General features: G+C 38.7%; 1 protein-coding gene across 6 annotated transcripts in view; it reads right to left on the reverse strand.

Annotated features, from left to right (window-relative positions):
• The window catches only part of CHN1 (chimerin 1), a 205298-nt gene that overhangs the window by 145666 nt on the left and 50994 nt on the right, over positions 1 to 8638 (reverse strand). The window lies entirely within an intron of this gene.

Here is an 8638-nt window from a genome sequence, read left to right on the forward strand (position 1 = left end):
TGAACTCACAACCAACAGCACTATAACCTATTTGTCTTCTCCATAAGATACATCACAGCCTTCCTGAGCTTAGGAACCCCAGACAGCACTTCATCACCATGTGTGGGGCCTATTTATTTTTTTAAAATTTTTATTTATTTATTCATGAGAGACACAGAGAGAAAGAGAGAGGCAGAGACACAGGCTGAGGGAGAAACAGGCTCCACGCAGGGAGCCCGACGTGGGACTCGATCCGGGGACTCCAGGACCACACCCTGGGCCAAACGCAGGCGCTTAACCGCTGAGCCACCCAGGGATCCCATGTGGGGCCATTTTAAACAGAGACAATAAGGGAAGCTCCACATTTTATACTTCTGGCCCCTGCCTTACGTGCTTCTTCCCTTGGCTGATTTTTATTGTACCTTTCCCTGTAAGAAGTCATGACTACGGGTATTAACGGTGTTTGGTGAGTTCTCTGGGTCCTCCCAGTGAATTATCAAGCCTGTGAGGGGTTTGAGGGAATGCCTTCCAACTTGCAGTTGGTGACAGAATTAAGGGAAGCCTTTGGGACCATGCCCTCTAACTCTGCAGTTGGCCCTAATTCCTCACAAATCCTGTGCAAAGCCTGTACTGAAGCAGTGAGAGTCTTCCGTAGATTGCTTTGACTTTGGAGAAGGTGAGAAAGAGGCTAAATCTCAAAATCTTGCCTCTGGGGAATTGTGTATCTAGTCCTAAATAGGGCTTTCTAAGGGAAACATCAACTTTTATTTAAATCTGTGTGACTTTAGGAAATTTACTACCTCTCTGAATCTTATTCTTTATAAAATAAAGTAACATCATCTAAAATGTAACAACACAGGTCTGTTATGAGGATCAAATTAGGTGTTGTTACATAAAACACCCTGCACTTAGGAGACCTTTAGTGAATAATACCCTCTCCTGCCCTCACCAAAAGTGAACTTAAAAACACAATGATGTTGCCATATTAGCCTCAGGCCATTGTCAATGATTTCAGCTCTGCATTCTCTTATTTGTTCTTCCCTCATATACCTACTGTATTAGAGAAGGCCATTATTCAAGATGCTACAGATCACAATTTTGTGGCCAAATAAAATGATCATTTAGCAAATAAGAAATAGTGGGAGAAAAGTTTGAGTTTCCCTTAATATTAAAACAATTCTAATGATTAGTGACTTTTAAGAGTGAAGTTTGGCCTGTAAATGTCTTTTCCTAGTAATGTATTTTTTTTGCTGATGGGAGTGTAAACCGGCACAACCTCTCTGGAGCACAATGAGCAATACATATCCTAAATGTTTACAAGTATTTGATGGGCATCTGTAACAAAAGAGCTCAAATAAGCTGCTCTTTGAAAAAAACACTTAAAAATTATGACAATTTTTCTTATGTTTAAAGGTTGAGACCTTAAGTCACCTTGGTCTTTTTGTTGACCAAGTTAGGCAATGGGTAAGCACCACTGTCCTCAGAACTCAGGGGAAAGAAGCCCATGGAGGAAGCATAGTTAGATGGTTTAGAAAAACAATCCCCCGGCCTCTTGGTGAGCAGAATTCATTGCTAGAATTGGGGAGACTGATTTGCCAGGACCCTAAGTCCTTCTGGAAGAGAAGAAATGTTACCCCAAATCTTTGATTCCTCAGATTCAAAGTTAAGGAGTTCTGTTATAGATGAAACTCATAGCCCAAACCAAGTTCCACTGGCAAGAAAAGGCAGATACACTCCTGAAACAGAATGACATTGAAAATGGACTAACTGAAACTGGTGATGTAGGGCCACATAAGGGCTGACGGGTTTATTAGGGAGAACAGACTCTGACCCAGCACGGGACTGATGTGAGAAGTGTCCTCAACCTCCCTGGCACTGAATCACTGAGTATAAGAAGATGAACTAAGGAACTGCATCCTAGCAGCAACAGACAAGCAACTCTCAACAAATACAGGTCTGGTCTCAAACACTCACAGAAAGTGACAGGATAAGGAAGACAGCCAGTGTATTATTATAGCGCAGCTCTCTCTCCAGCATTTGGGAGAGGACGGGGCCACCGTGGGACTGAGTAAGCTCCTGGGGTTCAGACGCGCAGGAGGAGGCTGTCTACAGAGGAAGATCCTGGACTTCCTGCTAACTGGGACACTGATTAACAACAGCAAGCAGAGGAGCACGTATGGCCTCTGAATTTATGTAACCAGTCATGCCGGCTCCTTCTGCATGCCTCGTGACCCAGCAGTTCTGCTCTCTTCCTAGGAACTGGCTGCAGAACAACTAAGGATGTTTGGAAAACAGCAGTATACAAGAATATCACTGCAATATTACTTTTTTAAAAGATTTTATTTATTCTTTAGAAAGAGATTGAGAAAGAGAGGCAGAGGGAGAGGCAGAGAGAGAATCCCAAGCAGACCCCATGCTAAGGACAGAGTCTGACACAGGTCTCGATCTCATGACTCAGAGCTCATGACCTGGGTCGAAATTAAGAGTTGGAGGTGTTAAAAAAAAAAAAAAAAAAAAAAAAGAGTTGGACGTGTTATAACCAACGAAGCCACCCAGGTGCCCCTGCAATATTACTTTTAAAACTAAAAAACTATGGGCAGCCCGGTGGCACAGCGGTTTAGCGCCGCCTGCAGCCCAGGGCGTGATCCTGGAGACCCGGGATCGAGTCCCGCATCGGGCTCTCTGTGTGGTGCCTGCTTCTCCCTCTGCCTGTGTCTCTGCCTCTCTCTCTCTCTAGCTGTGTCTCTATGAATAAATAAATAAAATCTTAAAAAAAAATAAAACTAAAAAACTAGGGTATGCCTGGGTGGTATAGTCTGTTAAGCCTCAAACTCCTGGTTTCAGCTCAGGTTGTGATCTCAGGGTCATGAGATTGAGCCCCACATCAGGCCACTTGATGCGGACTCTGCTGGAGAGTCTCTTTTCTTCTCCCTTTGCCCCTCCTGCACTACTCTCACTCTCTTGGTCTCTCTCTCAAAATAAATAAACCAACTTAAAAAAAAAAAAAAAAAGACTAAAAAACTGGATTCAACCTAACTGCCCAATAACTAGAAACCAAAATGACCAATAATTTTTTTTTAAGATTTTATTTATTTGAGCGAGGGAGAGAATGAGAGAGAGAGTATGAGTACAAGCAGGTACAGAGGGAGAAGGAGAGACAGAAGCAGACTCCCTGCTGGGCAGTGAGCCCCACTGGGGCTTGATCCCAGGACCCTGGGCCAAAGGCATATGCTTAACAGACTAAGCCATCCAGGTGCCCCCCCAGTGTGATCAATTATTATATTCCAGTCTGAAGACACCTTGACTACATCAAATGGACTTTATCTTGTAATCTGTTAAAAGTCTGTCCCCTTGGGGATCCCTGGGTGGCTCAGTAATTAGTGCCTGCCTTTAGCCCAGGGCATGATCGTGGAGTCCCGGGATCGAGTTCCGCATCACGCTCCCTACATGGAGTCTGCTTCTCCCTCTGCCTGTGTCTCTGCCTCTCTCCCTCTGTGTCTCTCATGAATAAATAAATAAAATCCTTAAAAAATAAAGTCTGTCCCCTTTTAAATATTTTACATCTTTTAAACCAGTGATTCTCAAACTTCTGTTTTAAAAAAAACTGGATTCTAAAGAGCTTCTAATATCCACTGATATTAACCACATTAGAGATTTAAACTGACAAATTTTGTTTTCATTTGACAAATTTTAGTTAATTTGTTGGATAACAAGGCCATTATATTTTAACACTTTTATAAAAGGTTACTTTATTTTTCAAATCAAAAAATTTGTTTTACATTTTGCAAATCTCTTTGATGTCTGCTCTAATTGAAGACAGATTTCCATACCTGCCTCTGTATTTAATCTATTGTGATATCACTTGCCATGTATCTTCCAAAAGATTCAACTACACACTTGTGAGAGAATGAAAGTGAAAAAGGCAAATAACATCGTCTTATTCTGTTTTGACTTTGTGGGAACCCAGAAAAAACTTGGGGACCCCAAGGTCCCCAAACCATACTTTGAGAACAACTGTTTTAAACAATGGTTTCCTTGCCTTATCTAGGATACTGGGTATGGTAGGCTAAGATACATTTCATCTAATAGAAGAAATACAAAATTAATGAAGAAAAGAGAGGAAATTATGTGGTCTTTTAGCAGTTAAAGTCCTTTCAGCTTGTTCAAAGGAAGTTGAGGCCAATAAGCACCAAATGTCTGTAATCTGCCTTCAGGTGGAGGTTTCAAGGGCTCCCCTCACCTCGTTTTGATGGTCAGAAAAACCACCCACACCAAGCACATAAATGTGACAGACTTCCATCACTAGAGCACAACTGAGAATGGCAGCCAGACAATCTATGATCCATGGACAGCTCCCCTTATAAACCATCTTTACAAACTCAGGGACAGCTACTTAAAATAACCTTAGCATGATATGGATGAGTGTTTAAATTAAGTACCTACCTACGAAATCCATTAAAAGATTTTCTCCCTTGCCTTTAAGTATAGGTAATACTTTTCTGTCTATGCAAAAGGTAATTTTATTAAAAAACCCAAAGTTATGCTGGCGTACACAATGCTGATATAATCAGAAAGTTTCATTCATTCAATAAATATGTATTAAACACCTTCTATGTGTAAAAATGTTGGCTACAAGGTAGGTCCATATGTAATTTATGTCTTCAAGGGAAGTAAGGAAAATAAGATGGATATAATTATACAAACAATATAATAAAAATAATATATGAGCATAATAAGAATAATACATAATACTCTTAAACATAGTAAGAGTTTTACACACTAGCATTTTGTCAAAATGCCTGGCAAGAACAGTATTTGCTGAACTGATGAAAGAATAGAAGGAAAGAAGGAACCACTTTCAGCCAGACTGCCAAAAAAGAAAAAAACAGAGGCAGCATCCTCTGATGAGGGCTTTGAAAGGCAGATGATTTTTTTTTTTAAGATTTTTAAAATTTATTTATTCATGAGAGACAGAGAGAGAGAGAGAGAGGAAGAGACAGGCAGAGGGAGAAGCAGGCTCCATGCAGGGAACCCGACATGGGACTTGATCCCAGGTCTCCAGGATCAGGCCCTGGGCTGAAGGCAGTCCTAAACCATTGAGCCAGCCACCAGGGCTGCCCAAGACAGATGATTTTTAAAGTTAAGGGGCTAAGGGACGGAGACTGGAAGTAAGAGGAAGAACAGCATTCTGAAGAGAGGAACACAGTGAATAAGAGCACAGACATAACAGAGTTAAAGGAGTGTCTGAGGAACCACAAGTAATGTAGACTGGGTGAAATCAAAGACAAGTTGAGGAAAGCTAGAGATGGGGCACTGCAGGGATCCAGGGCTGAGTTGTTCAGGAAGCATCTAAAAGTAATGAAATGTGTTCTCTTCTGCTTGGTACTTACTTCTCACTAAACACTCTGATGTCCGCAGGGAGAAGGGTAGTCAGGCCCAGACTGATGCTCATGAGTCAGAGAAAATAAGCCAACCATCAGGAAGGCCAAAGGTAGGAGAAAACAGCCAGAAAAACAGATGGAGCAAAGACTCAGAGGAGGTAGTGGTGGTGGTGGTAGTGGTGGTAAGGAGCTCAGAAGTCACAGGTGGTGCGGGCAAGGTCTGAGAAGGCAGATGGATGGCACTGTGTCTAAGCAAGTAGCAAAGTAAAAAGACAAGTTCTGTTGGGGATGTTCTTCTCTGTGACTATAAGCAAAATACAAACAAGTACAGGAAAACAAAGGAAAAAAGAGACGAAGTTGATCAGGATGTTCAGTCTGACTGCACTTTTAGAAATGAAAACAAAGATGTGTGTATACATATGGGGCAGAAGGCCAGGGAGAGAAAATATGAAAGATCTAGAATAACATACATCATTTAAGTAACAGTCGTGATCTCTAGATCAGCCTTTCTCATCCAGGTTCCTCATCCAACCCACCAAGTACAGAAAATGTTGTGACTATGTCTCCGTGTATGGGTGTCTCTCTAGAAGCACAGGAGAGAAGTTAACTTACAATGGAACCCCTAAGCCACTGGGTGTTATTTGTTCCCAGAACCAGGAGGAATAAGGCTTCTCTAGATGGTGATTTTTACTTGCCTTATATGTCTACATGGTTTTTAAAAAATTATTTAATGAATATGTTATATATGTACTAAGGAGGAAAAAAACTATTTTTTTTAAAAGATTTTTTTAATTTATTTATTCATGATAGTCACACAGAGAGAGAGAGAGAGGCAGAGACATAGGCAGAGGGAAAAGCAGGCTCCATGCAGGGAGCCCGATGTGGGATTCGATCCCGGGTCTCCAGGATCGCGCCCCGGGCCAAAGGCAGGCGCCAAACTGCTGCGCCACCCAGGGATCCCGAAAAAAACTATTTAAAAAACAAAAAGTATAGATTAACAATCTGTAAGAACAAAAAACTGGGAAATCTGATTCAGATAGAAAAAAGTCCAATTTAACAAACTCCACAGGCTAATTTTTTGAGTCATCTCTTGAAATGAATACACTACCTGAGAAATCCTATTCCCAGTCCGAGAGGCCTGGAAATCAGATATAAGCTTTGTGGCAAATTTATAAATTGTAAGGCACCATCCTCCTGTATAGTCTTTGAATGCCCTTCAGGACCTCTAACACAGGTCTTCATTTACCTCTTCTTCCTCTTCTAATTGAATCTGCTGAACGGCAGACATTCATTGAGGAAAAGAGAACAGTTTCATAATGAAATTTTCTTTTACTTTTGGTTAATTGCTAGAAATGGAAGTCAAGGAGATCTTACTTTTACCTATTTTATCATGTCTATGAAAATTATTCAAATTTTTTCTCCCTTTTCAAAACTCAAAGATTCAGATTTTAAGCAAGTTCTAGTGTTAAATTTGCTTTTGCCTATAATTTTTTTCTGTGATGCCTTTTTCTCTATTTTCAGGACATTCATTTTTTCCTTTAATATTAAAATTTTCAAAATGTTCATCTGTATCTTTAAGCAATGATTTAAAAATCTTAGTAAAATATACCTGGGATAATATATTTGATAGGATATATCATAACTCACAATATTAGTACCATTTAGGAAGTACTCAAAGTGTTCATTTATTGATTGACAAGATTAAATTTATTTTTTTTTAAGATTTATTTATTTATTTATGACAGACATAGAGAGAGAGAGAGACACAGGAGGAGGGAGAAGCAGGCTCCATGCCAGGAGCCCGACATGGGACCCGATCCCGGGACTCCAGGACCGCGCCTTGGGCCAAAGGCAGGCGTTAAACCGCTGAGCCACCCAGGGATCCCCCAAGATTAAATTTATTTATAAATATCCTAATATTCTACATTTTTAGATTGAACCTAAAACATTGTAAAATGTTTTATTGTAAAAGAATGAGTAAAATCTTGGTGCTTTCTCCAGTTGGATCCTATTTACATCCAGCATATCTATGGATGTTGTTGAAAATGATTGACTTTAGAAAACAACAAAAAAATTTCATTCTTTTTATTACATGGTTTGTATATCATTTTATAGTTATGTTATATGGATCCTTTAGTTTGGAACAATATTCTTCTGGTTAAGTTTAAATCTGCTTAACTTTTTATTTTAAAAAAGAAATAGTTCATTAAAGAACAGACTAGAATGTTAAATTTAAGCTGTTTATTTTTTTAAGCTCAAACCAAAAAGGCTTTCGCAACTTTTTAACAATATGATGGATTTTTCTCAAAAAGAAAAAAATGTTGCATTTTGAAATGAAGTTTAGACTAATGAGGTATGAACACTCAAAAACTGTGATTAATGTTTTAAAGCACATTTGTTTCAGATTGCCTTCATTTTGAAAATTAACAATTTTAATTTCTGTAAAAAGAATGACATTTACTGACAAGAAAAAAAGCTTTTCTTCCCTTTAAATGAAGATTCTCCTTTCAACCAACTGGCAAGAGATTCCCTGTCCTGCTTTAATCAGAAAATGAAAGGCATTAATGACATGTTGCTATTCTGTTTCTGTACCAAATTTTGGCATACTAAAATAATGAGATGCTTGTGATCACAAATCCTATATTACTATAAAGTGATCTTTTTAAAAAGATCCACAATAAATAACAAATAATTACTATTGATAATATTTGAGAGAGTCACAGAAAAAAAAACAATGAAACCTCTTACTCTAAAAGAAATATATTTTTGGGGAAGGGGAGAAATATAAATAAATAAATCTCTTGGAATACAAAAATTCAGGGTAAAAACAAAAAGGCTCATAATAACACATACAATTTTAAACTAATGAGGAAACAAATAAAAAAAAAAAATGCTTCACTACATTTCTAGGTGTCTCATATCCTGACTAAACTTCTTTCCTAGAAAATGTTTCCAAACATGGGAAGTAAGCATTTCAACAAAGCTAATTAAAATTCACTCTGCAAAGTCATGGCCAAATCAGGTCAGTTAAATTTACCCTTAGAAGAAACAAAGTCATTTAGAACTGTTCCAAGTTGAAAACTGATGTGTCATGATACAATTCTGACAGAAATAAACTATTTTTAAAACCAAAGATAATTGTTTTTAATTCTTTAGAGAATAATGACCCAGAACCACTACTATATGGAAGAAAATTTCTGGCTACAACTACAGTGCCCACATGTAGCTTCATCAAAGATCTCCAAAAACAAACATTTTGTAAATGCAGTGTTCATCTC

Source organism: Canis lupus, chromosome 36 (assembly GCF_011100685.1).
Source record: "Canis lupus familiaris isolate Mischka breed German Shepherd chromosome 36, alternate assembly UU_Cfam_GSD_1.0, whole genome shotgun sequence".
Taxonomy (NCBI): Eukaryota; Metazoa; Chordata; class Mammalia; order Carnivora; family Canidae; genus Canis; species Canis lupus.